Source organism: Excalfactoria chinensis, chromosome 4, assembly GCF_039878825.1.
Source record: "Excalfactoria chinensis isolate bCotChi1 chromosome 4, bCotChi1.hap2, whole genome shotgun sequence".
Lineage (NCBI taxonomy): Eukaryota > Metazoa > Chordata > Aves > Galliformes > Phasianidae > Excalfactoria > Excalfactoria chinensis.
In genome coordinates this window covers 68818456-68842640 of record NC_092828.1, presented here as the reverse complement: position 1 = coordinate 68842640, position 24185 = coordinate 68818456, and the positions used below count along the sequence as shown (strand labels likewise).

Here is a 24185-nt window from a genome sequence, read left to right as displayed (position 1 = left end):
ACACATATTCTTGCTAATGGGGAAGGAGCAACTTATTTAGAAGGAAAAAAAAAACTAATAAAAAGTTCACATTTCTGTCAAGTACTCCTGAATTATTCTTCTTGCTTTACATTTGTTGAGCTCCTGTTTTGTTAACACATTTAACTCCTGTTTTGCATAGGAGCGTAGAAGCATCACAAAGAGCAAACAGACTTTCACTGTAACTGCTTGTTAAAGTGATATGGTTCGGGCGTGCACACTCCTTACAGAGACACAAATACATCTGTGTACGCACACTACGAACCATCATCAAGGAAAATAAGCTTCCTCCCCGCATTTGTAACTATTTCAACTTTCTTTCAGGTTTATTAAGCCATTTCAGGTTTAGAAGACGTTTCCTATTGATACCAAGGGTTCATATTGTATATCCATCATCAAAGACTCCACTGAAGTCAATTAACAAATTTTTTTCTATTACTTCTCTTATCAAGATGAAGGCATTTGATAAAACTCTTCCAAAGCGTCTCAGCTTTGTTCTGTTCCCCAACTAAAAAGTAGATGCCTTTCCAAGGAAAAAATAGCTTCAATCATAAAAGGAAGACAAAAAACTGAAGAGATTAAAAGGAAAAACGATATCAAAAAGCTCCCAAACTTCCTTCCCCGTATCATTAGAGGCGGCACACTTTCAGGACAGCAGCATCCCAGCCTATGTGGCATTTAAAAAATACCCAGACAGTTTAGACTGTGTCACAGTCCTGAGCTCCAGCTACAAAAGCCCAATTCAATGGAATTCCATAGGTAAAACTCAGGCAGGAATTCAGCTGTGTGTGGCTTTCATATATCTAGCCCATAACAGACTGTTTTTTTTCCCCCACTATTGCATGAGTTGGTGAGGTAAAAAACATAGTAACTAAAAATGGTTTTGCAGCATCCGATTTTCCTTGAGGAGAAGGGGAAAATGAAGAGAGGAGCAGTTAGCTGGAAATGGTAAAGTTGTGTGGTCTTGCTGTGAAAATGGTACCTGTGCTCTCAAGTTCATCTTGCACTTTTTTTTTCCTGCTTTTCCATCAGCTCATTTGTTTTCCATGTGGCTGCTTGGATAGATACAATTGTCTGCAGTTATCATACGTTGAATATTATTGTTATGCGCTCAGATATACTCCCAGCATGAGAATTATTTGAAAATGGGCGTAATGAGGGGAAAAAACACAAACATCATCTGAGGAACTCGCACAGTAGAGCGTTCAAGAGCTTGCTTTCAGATTTGCCTTCCCTGCCAAGAAGAGGCATTGTAGTGACAGCCGAGAGGCATGTGTTATAACAGGAAAATGATACAGGATGCAAAAACCAAAATCTCAATCACAGGTGACAATCGAGGCGGCTGAGGAGCATAGATACAGCACTGCTCTTTTCTCCATATCTCCCACCAAAAGTTGCAAGTGATTTATCCTTCCCAAGGGGAGGTGGCAGTGTCTGAAGCTGGGCAGCTGAGCATGCTCAGCCAGAGCCCTTCCAGCACTGGGCAGCACATCAAGCAGAGCACTGGCCCCCAGGCAGCAGCTGGCTTGAGGGCCATGAGCCCAGCCCTGGTCCCTTGTCCCCCTGTGCTGGGCTGACCACCCTAGGCCAGCCACTGCCCATCCAACAAACAGTTATCCCCACTCTCCCACCCTGCTCCGGAGAAGCAGGGCATGCATCACAGCCAGATTGCCTTGCTGGGGGCCTCTGCTGGCTGGAAGAGCTGATGGTCCGTTCAGTCTGAGCCCAGGGGTCTCTCCACCAACTTGGCTGGACCCAGGCAGGTCTTGGCCGGTAGGTCCACCAAGTAAAGAGCACCACTGCCCCAAACCAGCGTAACCACAGTGGCTTGAGCACCAGCATGACACTTTTGCTGTGCTACTGTACCTGCGTTTTCAGCCCCCAAAGGATGGGCTCAGGGCTGACACCTACACCCAGCCGAGGGCTCAGATGATGCCTGGTGATTTCAGGATCAAGTCAGTGCAGGTCAGACAAATCAGGTAAGACCCCATACACAGACAGTTATTTCTGCATGACAGGTTACGCACCTCAGCTCCCTCTGCTCTCCAGCTACTAAGCCTTCCCTATCTGTTGTAGTAATTCCACCAGCAGTGCTTCCTACTACTACTACTTACCCTCTTAGAATAATCACACCTTACAGTACCTCTTGCAGCCTAATGTTTTACAATGAAACCTGAGCTGGTCTGAATAATCCTAACAGCAGTTCAGCAGCGGCACTCTCACAATTACTGTATAAAAGGTAAGTGTGCTCCTACTAGCTCTCCATTTAAATTTATAGTGATTGGTTCCATACAGTAATATGGTAAATGAGAAAATCTCATAGCCTTCATTTAAGAGGTCTGTAGTAAATAAGAAATGCCGAGGGTTGCGCGCTGGCCCCCAGCCTGTCAGCTCGCTGTGCAGCAAGGGATTCAGGCTCCCTTTCCCAGCCAAGCATAAAATGCCGGGTGATATACTGCTCTGCGAGCACAACTGCAGCGACAGCAAGAGCAACTCACGCTGCTGGTCCTAAGGAAAGCTCCTGAGCAAGCCCAGGCTGGTATGGCTGAGACAGAAATCACACATGCTCTCCAGCAGCCTGTGTTCCCTGCAATGCCCCCACATCTTTGCAGGGCTTGGCAGCACGCTGTTTCCCAGGCACAAGGCTGCGTGGAGTCGAATCCCTGATTAATTTGGCGCACAACGCTCTGTTACCGTATTGAACAAAGGCTGCCAACTCCGTCAGATGCGGCGAGTATTGTATGAGTTATTTTTTCCACGAGGAGCACAGACCTTGAGAAGGTTTTTAAACTATCTCCGGAGACTAAAGGCCACGCTATTATTCCGCACTGAGGCTGCAGTGCAGACAGACCCTCGTTCATGAGATTTTAATTTCGGCAGCAGCACGAGTAACTTCAGAAAATATACCCTGGGTCTGACCCTGACTCTTACTGAAGTCAAAGCCAAGACCGGTGCAAGTTAATGGGAGGAAAGGTGAAATTCTGCTACACGGAGCAAAATGTCTGGGAGTGATTCAAGCCTATTCAGCTGAAAAGTTTGTCACTCCTGGGTGAAAACGGCGGAGGTGCCTCCTCCTTCGTGCCCCTCCTCACAAGCACCACACTGGGCAGAGGAAAAGTCTGCATTGCCTTTACATCACCTACATGGCCTGGACCCTCCCTTGCCGTGAGCCTGCAACGTCTGCTTGGGATGGGGAAGGAGAAAGATTCATGGCAGGGGCTGGAAATGGATGATCTTCATGACGCCTTTTATCCCAAGCTGTCACACAATGGCACGTGGGCCAGCAAGGCCTGGCCTAGTGACTGGGGCACCTTCAGAGCAGTGGGATGCCTGCAGAACCCCGGGCCCACTCTAGGTCTTGACTGAGGGCTGGCACAACGAGCACACACATACGACAGCACATATGGGATGAACTATCCCCAGCAAGAGTACACACCTCAGCAAGGAAGAAAGACCCTCCCCATTTTCCCCTCATTCCTCCCTCTCATAACAAATAACCAAATTAACACCTCAACCTGCACAGCCCCACTACCCACTGCTCCCAAGAGGCCCCTGTCCCCACACCCCAGCCACACCAGTAGCACAGTCTGAAGGGTTCTTAGGAGAAGGTGAAAGGTACTGGTGCAATCCTAAGAAACATGAGTCCTGCCAGCCCATACAGCCTGTTCCCTCGCACACCCGTGCATGTCACACTGCCAGACTCTCCCCTCATTTATTAAGATTGCACTGCAGGACATGCATTTGTTTTGAGGGCGAAAGCCACCACTCAGGGACACATACCAGCCCTTGGCACAGCCAGCCCTGTGGCTGTGGGCTACCTGACAACCACTCTGCTAGTGTATTTTGAGACTCACTCCCTACTTACAGAAATCCCCCTTCCTTACATGAAAAGGCAAAGCAGGAGCAGCCGGCTTGCATCATTTCAGCTGCACCAGGTGGGAGGATCAAAAGTGAGCCCCGTGCAGGAAGGGCTGTGCAGAACTGCACTCATAGATCCATCCGTGGGAGAAGCTGCAGCCCCCTCCCCCTGCCCACAGCCCCTGCACTGACGGTTCGCCACTCTGGCGTATGCTCCCAGGGTGCCTTGCACATCTGCTGAACTAAGGTAAAACCGGACACTGCAGAGAGGTGATTTATATCACCAGGGAACAGCGCTGCTGGAGAGCCCCCTCCCTGCTGCAGGAGCACACACACACACACACGCTGTTCTTCACCTTCTCATTCATCCTGCCTTTACAACCACTGTGGGTTTGAGGGAAGCCTGCTGTGAGGACGGCAGCTCTCCCTCTGTTTCCAGCACCCCACAAGCCCGAGGCACGTGGCTGCTGTGCTCTTCACAAAGACCCCAGGCTGAAGAAGGGCCTAGGCAACCCCCACCCCCTGCATGCATTACTCCAAGGCCCTGGTGCACGAAGCTTTCCTCCTGCAGGCTAATGGGATGCTGAGGGCTCCAGCCAGCCTGGCCACCTGGAGAGCTGACACAGTGTGAGAAGGCAGAGAAAGAAGAGGCTTTCCTTTCTCCATTTGTTAGGCAACAGGTCTCGCACGCTTCAGGCAGATCCCAAAGCCTGCCTCTACTCTCACAGTTCCTCTCTTCCTTTCCCTGACACTTTCCTGACACATCCTCTTGTGCACTTAGCTTGGCTTTCGAAGTAACACTCCTCTCTGCTTGTTCTCCTTCCCACTCCCTGTCACTGGAATCCCGGTGCTGTCATCACACTCCCATCAGACTTCTCCTTTCAACGGTGCGTTTCCATGCTGTCTCTCCCAACTGTCACATACGCTTCTGGTTCAAACATCTGTTCCTCCCCCTCCCAGGGATGTTGCTCCAAACTGTGCTGCTTTCTGTCTGAATGGCAGGAGAGATGTGTCTGGTTGTACACGTGGCACTACACTACCATTCACGCTCCGGAGTGAAAGCCTTCTCTGTTGTGATTCAGTTACAGCAATCCCAAGGTTACAGGCTCAGCCTCTCCTCATTCAACCAGGATGAGCAGGAGAAGCACAGGACCAGCATCCTGCAGCCTGGCTGCTCAGGAAACCAGGCAGGGAGGCAAAGGAGGGAGATAACCGCTACCCCCCTCAGAAAGGTCTGCACTACGCTTTTCTGCAAGGGGGGAACTGATGCCCTGCAAAAACAACTTGACACTGTGACGATCCAGAGAGTTGACACATTTCACAGTGCCAACAAGGCTGTGGCCACTTACAGACCAACACAACCACCCACAGCCTAATAACATCCCTGACCAATGCTCTGCGAGGGCTTGCATCATGCTATGGCTAGGCTGAGGTGCTGAATGCCGATGTGAGAGTTTGCCACTAAGCCCTGTGAGATGTGCTGCACATCCTGACACACAGGGCAGGCTTGCAAGCATCGTAGGGCTCAAATGAAGCTTGTTTCCAGGTCACAGGCACCACAGTGCATGCACTGCTGGCTCTGCTAGCAGCCCTGATGTGCCCACCCTTGCTGACACAATGGGGCAACGAGGAGCACACAGGCAGTCCCTGGCCTCCCTGCTGCTCCGCTCCACACTGTCTGGAAGCAGGACTGTTGTACAGCAGCAGCACCGTGTCTCAGCAGCACTTGTTTGCCTCTTCTTGGACAGACAGATAACCAAGATCTAGGCCAGTGCAAAATCCCTCAGTAGAAAACATTCCAGTCCTTGAGCCCTTCAATCACTCTCCAAAGCAGTTTGCATCACTAGGCAGAGACAGCAACTGGAACAGCTAGGCTTCACCTAGCGACTTTCTGCTTCTAGGAGGCAAACCTGCGCTGTGCATCCACCATCACAGCAGCAGGGGCTCCTCTGACACTATCCCTGCCGGCTCCATCTCAGTTGCTAGCATATTCTCCTTAACCAGGCAACTGCACAGGGAAAACCTTTGATCAAGCAGCACAGCTGAACACAAACCATTTGAGATAATGCAAAGCGCCTCTTGTTATCAGCGCAGTCACTGATAGTCCCCCCCCTTGCAGAGGAAAAAATTGGTCACCCAGACCTTAAGGCACATCCTCAAACCGGGTGTCAGAACTTAAGAGATGGAGGCTCAGAGGTGTTTTGTTAGCCGTGAAGCTGGTGAGTTCTGACAGTAGTTGAAGCTGCTGTGAAGAAACTGATAGTTTCTATCCTATTCCCCCTTCATCTGCTTGTAAGTTTCTCAAACATATTCCTATTCAGGGTGAAATGTTCAGTGCTTGGTCTCAGCTCAGAGATGATTTCTTTTATTTCCCCCTGCAGGAACTGTGGGCAAAATACTAAATGCAGTAGATTTGGAGTTTGGGGAGCGTGAGTAAGCCGATATTTCCCCCTTGTTTCCTCCGATACCATATGTTCCAATTGGAAATCTTACACTTGCATACTGGTAACTTGTAAAGGGTGGAGATGATGTACTTCAAATGTTCTCACTGAGAGGCTGAAAACAAACCCAGATTTAACAGAGTAATTGGTTCAACGCTTTTAAGATGAGTTTGAAATATTCTGATAATGCTTTTCCCTTCCCCGGTGTCCCAGGAGGGACAAGTACATACGTTTTATTTTAATCTACGCACTGTAATTTTGAGGATAGCTGACACAAGGTGGTGTTTGTTAAAATGGATCTATTTGCTTTGAGATCTAAAGAAGTTCAACACTCACAGAGTGCCAGAAATTGCAGGCCTGTTATTCAATCCATTTTGGAGCTCTTTTGTCAAAAGCATCAGAGGTCCTGAACATCGCTCTCATTCAATGAAGCCTTCAGAATTCAGCCTTCAGAAACCCAGCACCCTGACCATCCTCACCCATAAGGTCAAGTAAAGTCACCTCCCATGCCAGACAGTTTTTCCCCTCAGAGTCCCCCGTAGAAGACTGACATGCCTCCAAATGCCCCCCAAACTTTGCACACCTACTTGTATTCTACACACTGTCATAAACGCACAGCAAATGAGCTTTAGGCAGAGGTACTTCCTGGTCACAACTGCTCAAGGATTATTAAAATCCTCTATGCACGTTGATGATCACACGTGTGATCATTTCCAGGTGCAGGATTACCAATGGGATGGAGAGAAGCAACATCCCTCCTTCCCTCCTCTCAATAAGGCTGCTTTGCATGGGTTCCTTTTTGTATGTAACTGGGGAGGTACTGACAAGCTGCCCAGCCCATCTTGTTTCCCCCACTCCATCCAAGGTCCTGTCCAGAGCCCAGAGCATGAGGCAGCTTGCAGGTAACACGTAGCAAGTCAGGCAGCGGATCACAACCAAAGCAGATTAGACACTGTGACAGAGTAAAACAACACAAAAAGCAATTCTCTTTGGGCAAGGAAGCCTCACAACCTAAAAGTCATCAATCCCACGGGCTGGCAGACTTGGAGGAAGCAGATGATGGCTCTCTTCCAACCCTGCTGACCATAAAGACCCTACAGCCACCTGGAACACATCAAGAGATGAAATCTCCTTGGCAAGCAGCTCCCAGCCAGTTCTCTGCCTCCGTGGCATCCAGCACAAGCCAGTTGCACACCCAGAAGCCCTGAGCAGTTTGCTCACTCAGCTAGTAATGGACCCTAATGACGCATGATTTTTACTTCAGTCCCACCTGCAGTCAAGGAAACCTCCACACCAGCCCAGCAGCACTTTGGGACAGCTGGAGGCTCACCTCCCAAACCACCTGGGTGCTACTGCTTCACACCAGCCTCACAGCACGTTAATTCTATGCCACTGGGAGGGAAAGAATGATCAAGTCCTGTGCCCTCACCTTTCAGCCACCAGCACTTCTCTGATCTTCCTCAGACGGCGCTTTATTCCGGTTAAGTTGGCTTGTGCATCCTTAAGCCCCAGTCAGCCTTTGCTGCAATTCCTTGCAACAGCTCCTGGAAAGGTGTTTCCCCCCCCCTTCTCCTTCCACTCCCCACAACAAATGAGCTTGTCACTTGAAATATACTGCCAATGTGTTACATGTCCCACAGTGTTTGTGGTTATATTAGAAGTGTTTGTTTATAGCACCATAATTCAGCAATATCTTGATTACAGGAGAGATGGTGTTGTAACTCACTGTGGCTACACCGAACGTTATTTTTGCTTTACCTTTAATGTAAAATGTTGATTTTTTTTTCTTGTCAATGCACCAAAAGAAAAAAAAAAGGGCAGTTGTTGCTCTAGTAACTAGCTGCCTTGTAATCCATAAGGAACACAAGGTGTTAATCGTTCCAAGGGCTGCTTGTGGCCAGGGACAAAAGCTAGGATGATAAAAGCAAGATCACGGGCAACACCTGGGAAGATGAAGTAAGCAGGGAGAAAGGATCACTGCCCTGCACGACATCTCTGCGCAGCGTTTCCTGCACGGGAGCAGGCCGAGCTGCAGCACCCTCCCTGTCACTTACCTGCCTTGCCCAACAACACCGCTGTCCTGCTGACAGCTTCCTCTTTCAGGCTCCTCTCGCTGCACCGCACCCGACGCCTCCCGCTGTGTCCGCCGTGCCGCTGCCGCCAGGTCGGAGCTCGGGCCCCGCGGGCAGGGTGTGCTCCGCCAGCGGCGATGCTCCTGGGCCGGCTCCTTCGGGACCGAGCTTGCAGCTCCAGCAGGGTGCACGCTGGGAAGCAGCACAGGAGAGTTCCTTCTGCAAAAGGCCCCCAAGGAAGAAGGGCTTTGCTCTCCGCGTCTCCTCGCGCTCTGTAGCTTTTGCCATCTCTCTCCTCTCTTTTCCCTAACACAGCCTACACAAGCTGGACAGCAAATAGTGCTGCTGCCGGGTCTGGGAGAAAGTTTTCCACTTTAGCTCTTTGAAGTCATTTTACCTGCTCTGGATGCCACCTAAGCCTGGCAGTACCTATGTTCCCTCCGGAAACAAGGACGAGGAGCACAGCCAAAGCATCGTATTTATAGGGTAGGCCCCTCCCAGGGGCAGGGTTAAGCTAATCGGGAGTCTCTGTCCCTACCTGGTGCATGAGTCATAACACCTGGTGGGAAGGCCTCAGGCCAGCAGCCCAGTGCTAAGTGTGCACGGCCAGGAGCAGTGTCCAGACACACGGCCCATGGTCACACAAGGATGGGGACAGGGCCAAGCTCCTGCTTTGACCTGAAGAGCAAAACAGGGCAACACCGGTGTTGGTGCCCTCATGGGTTCCAGAGGTATGTTACTGACGTATCATTAGCTTGTTGGATTTCTCCCCCAGCTGCTGGCATTTGTTCTTGGCCATAAAACCACACATCACAGTGTGCCATACCACAAAGCGCTCAGAGCCACAGCACACAGCGAATGATCCTGTATGGAACCTATCAGCACTTTGTTAACACTGATGATGAAGGTTATGTCTAACTATGCTATTGTGATATCAAATGAGAGTTTATTTCATCTCTCTTGCTCTCATGGTACAGTTCCCTTGGATAATGCAGCCACCTCATTCCCTTAGTGCTGCCCAGCCTAGATCTCTGCAGCTGACCAGGGCTGGGATTGCTGCCATGCATCCTTTACACTAAGAAAACACTGTCTGAGCTGAGAAACTGTGAGTGCTTCCAAGTGGAGAGTGTCTGGGCAGCGCTTCACATAGCACAGCCGTGTTTAAACATGGGTCTCAGGGTAAGAGTGAAAAATCAAGATGAATGGGTTCGGTTGGATAATTAGATAATAAAATTGAAGGCTCTGGAGTTTAGCCCAGGAACATAATCCAGCATATGTGGCTGGCCAGTCTGCTCCCATTCCTACTGCTAGCAGCAGTGTCTTAACCTAGCAGGGAGTTTCACCTCTCAAAGAGTCCAAAAACAGAAGTGCACGTGGATTGCACAGCCTGGGTACAAGCACAAAAAGGGGAGCTGTAGGATCAGCTTACTCTTCCCCCATCTTCTAGCAGATGGGTTTCTTATTCTGTGCAAGCCAGAGATGTGCATGCAGGACATTGGTGAGCTTGAATGCTTCAACAGTGCCAGTCGCTCCATACAGGCAGAACAGACCCCAGGCCAAGGAAGAGGCTGCACAGGATGTTTTGGGGCCGGCAATCTGGCTGATAGCCTGGGAGCACCACAGGGCTGGTTTATGCAGCTGAAGGACAGCCCCAGCCACTGCTCAGGCCCCACCTGTGTAGGGCTGGCTCAGGCTCAGAGGTGTTTTTGGATAGAGCCAGGGCTAATCCACAGGTGTACCTCATCACACAAGTAAATACTGGAGGTAGCTTTGTACGGGATGGTGTCCAAGGGTGGAAAGGTCACTGTGCTCAATCTGAAATGAAAACTGCTGCTGGCTTTGCTTTCTGAAGTGACTGCTTTCCTACCTTCAGCATTCAGATCGCTGCAGAACTGAAAAGGAAAGCAGAGGCAAATTCTTCTTAACTTGGGAAACCCTTCAAAACTAAAGCAAACCCATCTGAAAGGCAGACTTTGTCAGCTGCCCTATTTTCAGGCCTGACTCCTACAGGTCCTTCCTTCTACGATAGCAGTTTTGCCTGAGCAATGACTAGAGACTGCAGGATTTAGGCTTTTAATAAAGCAATTGTGTAATTAAAAATAAATGGGTCTCTAGTGTCACTATTTAAAAAAAAAAAAAAAAACTTAGATCAAATAAGGCATTTCTTTCTTTTTGGTTTAGTCTGCTTGGATCATGCAGAGCTTTAATGACGCAGTCACAAATGTTGTATTTAAAAGGCCTCTTAGTTGCTGAGAGGAGCCCCAGGAGAGGGCTATTAACTGGCCAAATTAGGCTATTTATTTTTGTGAGTTTTGCAAGTTTGAAAAAGAGAGGCACATTTTCACTTAGGAGAGTGATATTTCAAATAGGTCACAGGAAACTCTGGCAGGTGGGGAGCAAAGCGGAGCATCAGTAGGAAAACATTAACCAGAGACATTTTGCAAGTGTAAGCCGACATTTGGGTTCCTAATGGCTTCTGAAGTCCATTCAAAAATCTTTCAATGGACGTAAAATAGGGGCAAGATATTGCAGCTGTGCAGGAGACCTGGCCTAATCCTGAGAGCCTTTAAACTGGCAGAGCTGTAGCTGTGGGTGCTGCTGTGAGAGGATCCAGTGTTGTCAGCAAAGCAGTATGTGTTTGAAGGATGTGGGCTCTACCTGTTGGCTAGGAAACAGCTGGTGCTTGCACAGAACACCAGCCAGCACTGAAATTCTGTCGCACCTTTCCCTCCTCCACTCGGATTTCAACTCTTCAGAGAACTGATAACTTTCGTTTTCCTCTCACACAATCACAGCCCAGAGCAAATCAGGAGCAGCATCACTGAAGTGCACGATGCGTGCATGACTTCGGGATCAGGCCCAACACTTTTCCTGTACGTAAGGCTGGTCTGAGAAGGCTCCTCTGCCTTCCTAATAAGATATTAAAAGTGGGGTTTCTAGAAAGTAATGTCTAATGGATTCTTCTCAATGAATCATAAATCCCTACCAGCCACACAAGTCAGAAAACAACATGAAAGCTGAACGATAGTAACAATACACATATTAGAGCAGTCTTTCTCCTCCACAATTTTTTCCCCTGTATTGACCAACTAACTTGGGTATGTTTGAAGCTCCCAGCCCCCATTATTTGTCACATCAGTACTTTGGTCAATGAGCAACAAACCTCTGTCGAACACCTTTGTCAAACACCTTTGTCAAATGACTGTAGTGGGCCGGGCTGTCGGTACCCTATTCTCCTCCCACAGCTGGGTAGATGAGTGCAGCTGTAAACCCTTTGTGTCCAACACTTCCACAGTACCACAGGTTTTTACAGCACAGACAAAACAGCATTTACCAGATGAGAATGAGGGAGTTGACAGTGGAGAGAAGAGAGCCCAGAGGGAAACACAGCGCACAGCTTCATTTAAAATCGTTTTGGACAATACACAAAGTATCAAACAGACCCAGTCCCTAGCTCTAGCCTCGCAGTAATTGTTCTCTGTCCCACTAACATTAAACAACCCACCAAAACAGGCTCTCTGTCTCAGAAAGATCCTCTGGAGATCCAACTTCACACGTTGTGTAGTTGTTCAGCACTGTACTCCAGCTGGACCTTGTGGCTGCAGTCGCGCCTCCAGTTCTTCTTTGCATATTAGCTCAGCCTGGTTGTATTTATTTATCTAGCAAATAAAACTTTGACATTGCTTTTGTAGAAATACAATTTTGCAATGCATTAACGAGACATTAATACGAGTCAAGAGCATTTCTCAAGTCCCCTCAAATGATCAGTGTAAAAGAAGTAGAAGATGGCGGTACCTTGCGGCTCATAACATGTCATGTATAATGTGTACAAGGCTACCACTTAACTGAATACAGGTCCAAGTCTGCTGAGACACAAATAATTCACCTTTTTTGTTGTTTTGTTTTTGTTTTTTTTCTTTAATTATTTTTATTCCATTGGTGGGCACAAAGCAAACCACACCACAGCACAGCCTGGGGACACGGGGCTGTTTTCTGCACCCATATAAACAAAAGAGCAGTCATGGTTTTTAATGGTTTCAGCAGAGATTCCACAGGTTTTAGCCCTGGCAGGAGCAGAGGAGGCTGCAGAGACACCTCAGACACCTCAGCTCCCCACACCGGTGTCAGGGCAGCAGTCGTGTTGCCATGAGGTGAGCAGCAGGCCCTGGCCCACGTCACTCACAAGATGGCAGCTCCTGCCCCACCACCACTTCAGAGTGGCCAGCCTGGCGCAGGCACCTTCGCCTTCTTTATGGAAGAGTGAAGATGCTAATTCATGGTTGTGTTGCTGGCAGTGCCCCCCTCAGAAACCTCTCTTTGGCCTGTTTTCTTTTTGTCTCTGTTTCCTCATTCAGCAAAAAGCTTCTATCACAACAGCTGCTGATTCATTTTCTGACTTGTTGCCGAGCGTGCCAGACATAACATTCGTTTGCTGCCAAAGTGGTAAAAACAATGACTTGCCAGCTCATTTTTCTTCAGTTGATTATGTTTGGTGGGGGAGGGGAAGGGGGAAAAGCATAATTAAAATTACATAAGGAGAAGAATAAATCCAGTGAGATGCAGAGAGTAAGGCTCCATACGGCATGAGAGGGAGAGAGCATCTCTGCGGGTGAGGTGACATTCATCACCCGACAAAGCAAAACAGGGGCATCCCTGAGAAGGGTGAGGGCATCCCTGGACATTTGCTGCTGTTCACGAACCTCTCTTTTCTCACTGTGCTTTCTGCTGTTCAGATGATTCCCAAACCAGTAACTTGGATGCAACGTGATATGATGTTTGCAAATAGAGAGGAGCTCTAGTAGGGGCAGACGGTTATCTTTGATCTTCCTTGCCTTTATTCCCCAGTCCAGAATGAAGGAGTCATATTCTGGACATCTCTTTGCTTCTTAAAACACCCACTAACAATTTGCCTGGTAGTTAGGCCCTGCATCCACATCCATCCCATGTTTTGGAGGTGCTGGGGACAGTGGTGACCTGACTGAGATTTTGGATTATCTCTTAGAGGGGGGTAGATGTTAGAAACAAAAGAGCCAAGTCTGGACATGATGAACGAAGTCTGACCTGTTAGACTCTTCAGCATTTCTCTCAGTATTTGACAGGGTGTTTTGGACATATGGGAACAAAACTGATCCATATTCTCCGACCTCAGTCATTTGCCGTAGGTCATATTTAGAAATAGCTCACCAGGTCACTAACTCCCATGGCAGACATCCAAGGGACACTTAGATGCCAAGAAAACAATGGCACACATGTAGCCTGACCACGGTATTGTTCAACAGGTGCTCAGCAGCAAATTAATTCCCTATCAGACTGGTCCTTCTGCAGCCAAGATGGAGGAAGCAGCACCCCGGCCCAGTTCTGCTAGCCAAAATGGATGGAAAAAACATTTAGCTCGCTTATTTAATTTCTAAAATCCTTCTATTGGGAGCTAGTATAGCTAATATAGCACGGTGAAATGTTTATCACCTACTGGAAGGCGGAAGGCTTTTAGCTCCACTGCCTTCAGAAAATGGCCAAAGTAAGCTGCTGTGCTCCAAGTAATTCATTACTATAGTTGTTTCAGCTCTTATTTGGAAGAGGAGAGAGAGTCAATCATGTCGAGGAAATACAGAAGAGTCATGGTAAACTGTAGCAAGGTGAAGATCAGCTACGGAAGGATCATCCAAAGCTGTTATCGAAGCATTGCTATTATCACCATGTCTAATGATAAAAGAGGCTACGTCATTCAGAGCACTAGAGGCTGCTGAAGAGAATTTGAAGAGAGCTGAAGAATAGGCATTCCCAAAGTCTCTAGCTAGCTGTGTGGTGAAATGGTACGATTTAAATCAAGGGCTCATCAAAGACTACTGATCTAATGTCCAGTAACCAATCCAGACATGTGAGGAGGAAATGCTTCACCTCCATTGTGAGGAAGCTCTTGTATTCTTTGCTTTAGAAGGCTGTTTGCCCTCCTCACTTGAGGGGAATACAAAGAATGACTATTTGGTAATGCAAAACATAACATCAAGAAATTGTTCTTGCTCACCAGAGAAAATGAAACGGACACTAGAGAATCTCTTGAGCAGGAATGAAGGATTTTCAAGAATCCCAAACGAGGCACCCAGTTACCCCCAGCAAGGTATTGAAAAAGGCCATCCATCTCCTCGGGATAGTTTTGGAAATCCATTTCATTATTTCAACTTCTATTCCAAGCCTGAAGGAAATATTTTTGCCACCATCCATTCAAAGAACTGAAGAAGAGATTAGAGAGCACTCTTGGTTTCTCTGTTCTTCCCGATGCCACACAAATAAATTAGTCTTAACTTGATTTACCTATAAAATTTCACAGGGCTTGTACACGCTGCCCCTTGGATAACACTGCTGAATTAATTTGCTCTAGCAAAATATTAGTATTTTAAGAAAATCTCTAGCTCAACCAACCACGTTACGGCAACACCCTCTCAGAAAGATGTATCCCTCCAAATACCATTTGGTGATATGGATCCTATGGAGTGCAATGCTGTACTGCAGAAGCAATCCTTGTGCTATGAATTAACGTTTCTGACCATCCAAAAACACCCTGATTTTTTTTTGGCTTCAGCTGGACTTATGGTCTCTCAGCACTTTTGCATAGTAAGTCTAGAAACTAGCGCATTAAATTGTATTGCTGTATAAGGACCTTCATTTCCAGGCTTTTATCTGCAGGAATGATATTGCCATTCTATACCCTAAACCTGTTTTTGCAGTACTATGGTTCATCAGAAGTTTTTTATGCTAATACCCAAACAGAAATAATACACATGTGATTCATAATAATCTAACTGAATGGCTGCGCTGAATGTATTATAAGAAATTCTGGTTAGGAAAAAAACTCATTAAAGAAATAGTGACTACTATTATCCCACTGCATATATTGTTCTCCTGGAAAGTTTCCTTGAGTATTTTCTTTAATTAGCAATTTGATATTTTGAACTAGTGGAATCTCCACCACGCGCACTTTGTAGAGCAGACTTGGCTGGCAACACAGAGGAAAACAAGCAATCTTTTCAGAGTTTGCATCTCTAGGGCATATCTTGTCATTTTCCAGCTATTCAGCTTCTGGATATATGTGTATAACACAGTGACACTGTTCTTGTGGGATTCTGATTTTGAAGCTACACAGATAAATAGCAGTTTTTACTGGACAAGTATATATTGTATTTCTTCTTCTTCTTCCTCTTCTTTCTTTTGAGAAAATCTTCATAAAAATATTTGCAGGACTTTGGGCTGCTCAGATAGAACGTCTTTGACCCCAGCAGTATTCTAGTGAATGAGTCGTTTATGTAGGAGCTCATTGCACAGAACGTATGGTATTTTATCTTTGCTGGTGTTCTGCCAAATACAGACTGTAGCAATTTTTCCCCTTTGCCACATTTGCCGCTTGATATCCTTTAAAATATACCAGCTCCAAGAGTGAGAAAGACAAATAGACCATGGGCTGCTCTGGATGAGGTCTCTATGTGCACATAGTCCCATGCCGGCCCTGAGGCCCTGCTGCTGTTGGTTGGAGAACATCCCTTCCAGATCTGGGATATCCTCATGCTGAATCCTTTAAATCCTTTAAATCAACTTCACTTGAGACTGCAGGGAATTGCAAAAGCCTCGGAGCGTGCTAAGAAACAAACAGGAGCTGCCCCAAAGCAGAGGCACCAACTTCCACTTCTTTCAGGCTTCCTCAGCTCTGTAGCTGCAGGGAAAGACGGGAGGGAGGGAGGACATTTCTACCATAGCTGTAACTCCATTACGGCTAACCTCCAGGTGTCACTTAAGTGGTATTTTGGCGAGATATATTTCTACCCACAGTGGCAGGGAACATGATTATTTCATTAAATTATTGAGGCATTGCACGGCCAAACCCGCTATTATACTAGGTTTGATGTGAAACAGTAAGTGAGAGGTCAAGTTCTCCCAACACTGATCTCCTGGGGGAGAAGAGATAAGGTGTAACACAATGATTTCCACACTCCCACATGCGCAGATAAGATCTGAATGAGCAGTCTCAAACATAGGCTGCCTTCCTAAACATTTTTTATAGCTTACATTGGAAACCCTCGTACCTCTCTCTACACTGATTCACGTAATTACGGTTTCCACGAGAAATTCAGAGCAAGATCTCCTCCCACAACATTTCCTCTCACCTGCACTCCTTTCATCGCCAGAGATGACTGTTTGTCAGCAGTACCTCTGCTGCTGAGAGAATTCACATGCAGACCAGCTCAGCTGCCAAGGCAGGTGAGAATATTTCCCCCGCCTGCAAGCTTCTAAAACGCTCTCCCATGACTGTGTGTGGTATGAAGGTCTGCGTATTAGGAACTGTTTGTTCAGGACGTGCTTCCAGTCTTGGCGTCTTCTCTCTGTCAGATAAATGTCTGCTTTTACAGAGTAAAAGTAATGCCTCCTATTTTATTCTGTCGGCCCACAACATCAGAAGCAGATATTGGTGGGATGGCAGTAGAAATTGAACCTTCCCAAAAACATCCCATTGCATTGTGTTGCTGTGCAAGAGATGGCAGCAGAAGGGAAGTCTGACAGAGTGACGCATGACATGGAAGCGTATGTGGAGCAAAGGTGTGTCATTGAATTCCTCCATGCATTGACATCCATCAATGCTTGTTGAATGCTGATGGAGACCGAACAGTGAGGGCTGGGTGGTGCGTTTCAGCACTGGTGATGACAAGAGGCACATCTCTGTTGGTGCAGATATGTATGAGGGCGGCATGCAAGCTCTTGTTCATCGCTGGTGAAAACATACAACTAACGGTGGCGACTATGTTGAAAAATAGTGCTTTGTTGCTAAGAATTTGCTCTGTCAAACAGTGTTATTGTGCTCTTTGTTTCTGTTGTAATTTCCATGGAAATAAATAGGAGGCATTACTTTCTGAGTGACCTGCATACAACAGACAAGTTCCTCCATTGTGAGGTTGCTTACCAGTTTCCCAGGAAATGCCTGCTCTGATGGTGAGTGCGGACATGATGCTGCCCCACAAATCTCTGTCATCCCAGCTTCCTCTTCTCCATCATAGGAGGATCCCTCTCCTTTACTCCCTTCCTCCTATGCGGAGCAGAAACTGACCACAGGTACATACTGAGTACAGGCATGATGCAACTTTACAAGTCACTGGTTAATTCATCTTTCAAAAGCAGATTACTTCTGGTGCAAGATACTTGCTCCCATCTCTCAAATACGAAAGCTGGCGTTTATGAACTGCTCCACATGGCTCTCACTGAGTGACCCAAACATTTACATTGACACATATGCCTGTGTTATAGGCAGAGTTAAAACATCGCAGTAATTACAGCTGACTATTGTACAACTCTGTTTTTGTTGCTCATAGCTTCATCTATAATTAATTGTTTGGGCTGAAAATCTCCTCAGCTGGGTTTGGCCTCAGGCTAAGCCTTTTTATTTCAGCTGAAATGGCTCAAGTCTTTCCCAAGAATATGACTGAGGAAAAAAAAAACCTGTTTTCCCATGCTAAAAGGCCTTTTTGTCATTTACTGAAACCCCCAAATACTCCACACTTCTGAAAGCATTACCTTGAAACACTGGCAGATTTGGCTGCTGTGAAATACACGTCTTTCCACGTTCCCTAGGGGGAAAAAAAAAGAAAGATCAGAGTGTGGTTGTTTTCAGCTTCAGACTCATCTCTCTTTACATATATGTTCATATATGTATATATACATACACACATACATATATATGAACATATGTGCAGCAGCAATCCAGTAGTCACTGTGATTTCCTTGGTGCTGAGAAAGCTCCATACCTGCTGTGCCAGGTACTCTGTGAAAATATAGAATCATGGAATCATTTGGGTTGGAAGGGAGACCTTTAAAGGCCACCTATTCTAACTCCTCTGCATCTAACAAGGACATCGACAGCTACATCAGGTGCTCTGAGTCTGATGGGGCTTCCACTTCTCTGGGCAATCTCTTCCAGTGCATCACCAGCCTTATTTAAAAAACAATCTTCCTTATATCCAATCTAAATCTCCTCTCTTTTAGCTGGAAACCATTTCCTCTTGTTCTATCACAACAGACCCTGCTCAAGAGTCTGCCCCTCCCTTCTTACAGCCCCTTTTTAGATGCTGACAGGCTGCTCTCAGGTTTCCCTGGAGCCTTCTCCAGGCTGAACAGCCCCACATTCTTTACCATGTCATTGCAGGGAGGTGTTCCACCCCTCAGATCATTTTAGTTGATCCAACAGGTCCACGTCTCTCCAGTACTGCGCACTCCCCACCAGGACGGGTGAGGTCTCAGAGCACAGGTGCAGATCCCCTCTCTTGCCCTGCTGGCCATGCTGTTTTGGATGCACCCAGGATCCAACTGCCCCTCTGCACTGTGAGGGCATGGTGCTGATTCACATCCAGCTGCCATCCACCAGTACCCCCAGGTCCTTTTCAGCAGGGCTGTGCTTTATCCTTATATCCCCCAGCTGCCATGATCCAGGTGCAAGACCTTTCACTTGGCTTTGTTTACAGCCTTTGGGCACCTGGCAGGGCCTGGGATACACCTGTGGCAGTGAATGTTCCCATCCACTGCAAGGCCTGCAGTGCCTTGCCAGAAGAGAGCTAGATTGTTTAAGCCGAGTTCTCAGCACTTATAACTAACCCTTGAACAAAGAGATGAAGCTGGCTGGACTTTATTGCAGAGAAAGCAAAGTATGGCAGGAGGTCAGAGGAATGAGATGGTAATAGCCATGCATAGAGAGCATCTGAAGAGAGAGGAAAGTCTTTTAATTTAGGTGAACAAATCCTGCACTTAACTGAACTCTGCTGATCCCTTCCTTGCACTCCTCTGTGATGTATGGGGCACTTAGCCCAGGGCTCTCACTAATGCACGTTCAGTTCTGAACATCCTCCTTCCTGAATGAGGGCCTCACATGGGAAGCTACTTCGAGCTGAAGTCACTGAGAGCTGAGCTTGGAGCTGTGGCAACTAACATCCTTGTATAGACTCTGGAAAGTGAGGTATCTGTAAAGGTGTGAGCATTGCAGGCTCTCTGTGTGCTCAATGGAGTCCAGAGAAGTCATGAAGAAGAAAGAAAGCTCAGAACTCAACTGCTTGGGAACTAACTTGGAAAGAGAAGCGTGCCCACTCCAATGCTGAAATTAAGGCACTTGGTGACAGCTCTCACTGCTCTGTGAGCAAGTGAATATAGTGCACAAGTGAGTGCAGAAGCAACAGAAGTGCTGTGGTACTGACAAGGGGGAAAAAAGCCCTTCCCTCACAGATGTAAATATGGCACAGAATCCATCCCCTCGCAGCAGAGACAGGGGCTTTGATGTAGCAAATGCTCCCACCAAGGACAGTGCTGGCTCTGTGGGTGATGGGGACGGCAGGCTCTGCATCTGGAAAGCAGCTGGCTCAGCACAGAGCTGTCCTAAGGAGTCACAGCAGGCAGAAACCTGTTGGGCAGCATGTTGCATGTTATAGTCCTGATGCAACTAACAGCGAGGGGCCTAGCACAGGCCAGGCTGTAGCAAGATGCCAACGAGGACAGAGCCACAGGGAGCGTGGCTCCAACACCTGCTTGGTACTGCCAGCCCCCCCTGCCTGGCTGAGCAGTCTCTGTGCTGCCAGCCATGGGACAGCTCAGATGTGCATCCAGGCTGGTAGTGCTCTACACAGGGCGGAGGAGGTGGCATTCTGGGGTCCCTGCCTCCCTTGGAGCAGCAATAGTGTGCGGTGTTATTCTGCAGCCTGTCCCAGATTGACCCATCAGCTCATGGCACAGCGCAAAGCTGAGCTGCGTGAGCAGATCTTGTTTCTTCCCACCCGTCTTCCCCTCACCTGTAAAACAGCAGTAACAATATTTACTCTTCTATACCGTTGGCTCAGGACTGGGAAATGAGAGCCCAATTATCACCAGTGCTGCTCCCCGAGGAGCAGCTCATGGCTTGGCTGGGGTGGCAACATAACAGGGCCCCAACAATGGGCTGAGCTCAGAACCCTGCTGCACGAGATGGCACGTATTTTGCCCTATGGTTAAAAGGTCCGAATGGGAGAAAAGCAACTTCCTGACCGCGTACCTACTCTCCCACAGTGAATCAGCACAACATTTTGTGCATGGCTTCCAAGTGGGCTGACTGAAGGTGCCTTCCCGTCCAGCTGCCACGTGCCGCTGGCTCTGCAGTGTCACACATGCTTGTGTGCAGCAGGAAAACCACTTCTGAACAATCAAATCGGCTTTCAGAACCTCTCCGCTCCCCTGAGTCCCTCTAACAACGTTTGTGGGTTCTCACTACATTGTGGCACCCTCAGAGGGCTTTTTTTCCTGGTGCTGTGTGAAAGACCGGAGCACAGCAGGAGAAAGTAATTAACTGAGCAGCCAGTAATTCCGCCATCGAATGAGCAAAATGAAAGAGTAACAGAGACTCACATTTAGAGCCACCCCTCAGTGTTTTTGCATGACAACAGTAAGGAAAACACAGCCCAGACTGATGGTTTAATGTGGATAATATTCCAAAATCTGCAGCGCTCACTAACAGCGAGAGGGAAAAGGGTTAAACCAAAGACGGGGAAAAAAACCTCAAAGCTGTATGAGCATAAAATGCAATCACTTCAAGCATGTGTCAAAACAGTGTCAGATCTTTTTCTATTCATTAAGGCAGCGTTTAAACACCCACCAGCTCCTCTTGTTGCTCACCCGGGGCTCAGCTCCACCCGGCACGGCGTGTGCCACAGGGCTCCATGCACACTGCCTGCAGGTGGGACAGCAGCAGCGTGGGGAGCAGCTCCCATCACTGCGGGGCTGGGAGATTGTCCTGTTTTTAGGTGACGCAGAATAACAATCCTTGTGTGCCCCCCATGAGCTTCTAAAATGCAATGACTCAAAGTCCAGAGTTAGAACCATCACAGTCGTACCTATGCAGGTAACACGGGGTGTGCAGCCAGCACCGCACACCACCTCCAGCACTTGCTGGTTCTTGCTCCCCCAGCCTGCTAGTGGTGTTACAGCACCAGACACGTAAGTGCTTTTCCAGAGGGTTTTGAAGCTGTAACAAAATGTAATGTAAAATCACTGCCGAGCTGCAAAATGTTACGGAAGGTTTGGAAAATGATAAAATATAACTGTAAGAACGACCCCAAACTCTTTAGATTCAATACGCTTCGGTTTCCTTTGTTAAAGTAACTTCTATTCACTTCATGGGACCTTTCTATTAAAAGCAGAATGACTAGCAAGTAAGCAAGCAAATCCTTCCGGCAAAGAGGTGACACTGTACAAGACGGAGTGTGTATTGGGCTGAGAGCACAGTCATTTCCTAAGGCTGTAATTAGATGAAATCTGTCCATTTTCTTGCGGTTTTGGCCTCAGAGCCCTCCCCAGGGGAGGTGCCTAATTCAGCTACATTAAAGGTCTCTTTTAGGTCCAGGGGCCAAACGGACACACAGCCTTCCTGCTTCCCAGTGGTCAGGCTGTGCCAACAGAACCACCTTCCCCACCATCCAGTGCCCTCCGCACCAACCTGCCGACCTAACACAGGTCACCCCCGTCCCACACAAGGGAAGGAACAATTCCCGTTAGTAATGCTGCATGCTCTGAGCGATAGGACCCGGGCTTTTGGTGTAAGGTAGTTTGTTTGTCTAAGGCTTTTATTTCTCTCCTCTCTTAAAAAATAAACCCCAAATGTCGCTGTTAGTAACTACGAGCATTCCTTGCCAGCCCTCGGTCAGCCAAAAAACACACGGGGTCTTTCTGTAAAAACCCCATTCTGTGCACAAAGTTATTAACTGCTGGGAAAGGCAGAGAGTTCTTTTGCAGCTGTTGGCCAACCTCTGGACGTCACCTCACACTCTGTCACCCCTCTGTGCTCTGCAGACTGCTGGAGTCGGAGGAAAAGCGGAGAGCTTGGCCAGAGCGGTTACGCTGCTTCTCAAGACATGTTTTCTTTGGGTTCGGCCCCAGGTTCTCAGGCAGCACTTTGTGTCCCTGGTGGAAAATTAAAAAAAGGAAAAAAAAGAAAGAAAGAAAATAGCAGGTTGTGCTGCTTTTCAGGAACCCGGAGAACAAACAGGAGCCTCTTCTGTGCTGGTGAATGATGAGAGCTGACTGCGGTGCTGTAGTGTCCCTCCATGTCAGTCACCAAGGAAGGGAGACCCAGCCTTGCCACCAGCCTGCAGCCCCACAGCCTGGCCCCACGCCCAGCTACTGGATGCAGGATGCATCCTGTGTGCCCCACGCAGGGACAGGTCCATCCAGGCTGGGTCTCATTGGTGACACCCAGGTTCATCCGTGCCTTGGTGGCTCCTAGGAACCTTTCATCAGGCCCCACAGGCTGTCCCAGCGGTTCGGATACCATCAGGTGCACACAGACCCGCACTGAGCAGCTGGCTAACGTCCCAGCTGAGGCCAGAATTAATTTCCTCTTTTTTATTTACGATTCAATATTTTTATTCTAGGACCATTCCCTCATGCTCAGGGATCAGCAGGTACCTTCCATCAGCACACACCCCATACCCAGCAGCCCTGGCCAGCCTCAGCACAGAACACCTCACACCATATCCCCCCAGCTGTCCTGCTTGGACATGGGGCACAGCCATTCCCCTGACCCACCCTGAGCAGGGGCAGCCAGGTTGGCAACCAGAGAAGACACCTCCAGGAGACTGCCCCAAATAAACACGCTCTCAGAGAACTGCCATCCCAGCACTACTCACACTCCTCTAAGAGTGCATTTGGTTTACACAGGGTGAGGATATTTGCAGCAGCACTTCCACACGATAGGGAATATTCATAAGGGAATATTCATAACCACTCTGAGCACCTACTAGAGGTGCCTGGGGCCTCTGTATCAGCAGGAGATTCCTAAGGGTGTGACTCAGAGCACTACAGTTGGCTGCCTGCCTCTCACCTCTCGGTACAGCTGTGGTCTGGGCATCTCCTGCAGGTAGAGCAGTGTCTAACAAGCCGGTACGAAGGGCCCCACACACCTGCTCTGCAGAGAGCCGGGCTGGAGGCAGTCAATCCCAAACAGAAACATAGAATTGTTTGGGTTGGAAGGGACCTTTAAAGGCCACCTGATCCAACTCCACTGCAATGAACAGAGACACCTATGGCTCCAGAGCCCAGTTCAGCCCTGAGTCTCCAGGGACGGGGCACCACCATCTCTCTGGGTGAGAGGTGGCCTGTGACAGGGCTGTGCATTGCTACACGCAATGTGTGCAGCTCGTTCTGCTTTTAAAACGGCATCAGTGAAACCGGTGCTTGTAATGCGTCCATCACTTACCAAGGACAACTGTCTGGGGCCTGTGTGGGGCTCGCGCATCGAACAAGTCGCACATCCCACACCCACATTATTTGCTTACATTTTGCAAGGCACGGATTCTGAATCACACTTTTCCCTGTCGAGCATTTCCCCTCCCCTTTAAACATATTTTGCTCGGAGATCAAAGCACGCTGAGACGACGGGACTCCCGAGGCAGCACGAAGAGCTGGGCAGCGCCCGTTAAGGCACCGCGGGACGGAGTACTGTCCCCTGCGGGTCCCCCTGCTCGCCGCCAGCGCCCTCGCAAGGACCCCGAGTCAGTTCAGAAGGACGCAAAGGCCTACGGCCTGCCCGAGGTCGGAGAAACGAATAAAACCGAGCTTCAGGTCGAGGCGGCTGCGTTCTGTCAACGGCACGCGACGTTTGTAATGCAATGTAATGCAACATCATTACGGACGGACACCGGCGTCGTTGCGAGCTCCGGCTCTCAGGGCCGCTGCCCGGCACAGCGCGCCGCGCCCCGAGCCGCCCGAGCCGCCCGCGCCCGGCCGTGCCCCGCAGCAGCCCCGGCTC

General features: G+C 48.4%; 1 long non-coding RNA gene across 1 annotated transcript; it reads right to left on the bottom strand.

Annotated features, from left to right (window-relative positions):
• Positions 1 to 12261: 12261 nt before the first annotated feature.
• Positions 12262 to 17998, bottom strand: LOC140251158 (uncharacterized). Its single transcript, XR_011903373.1, has 3 exons — positions 17945 to 17998; positions 17337 to 17475; positions 12262 to 16761 (listed from the first exon to the last, which is right to left on the bottom strand). It is a non-coding gene; the product is annotated as an uncharacterized lncRNA (long non-coding RNA).
• Between the last annotated feature and the right edge of the window lie 6187 nt (positions 17999 to 24185).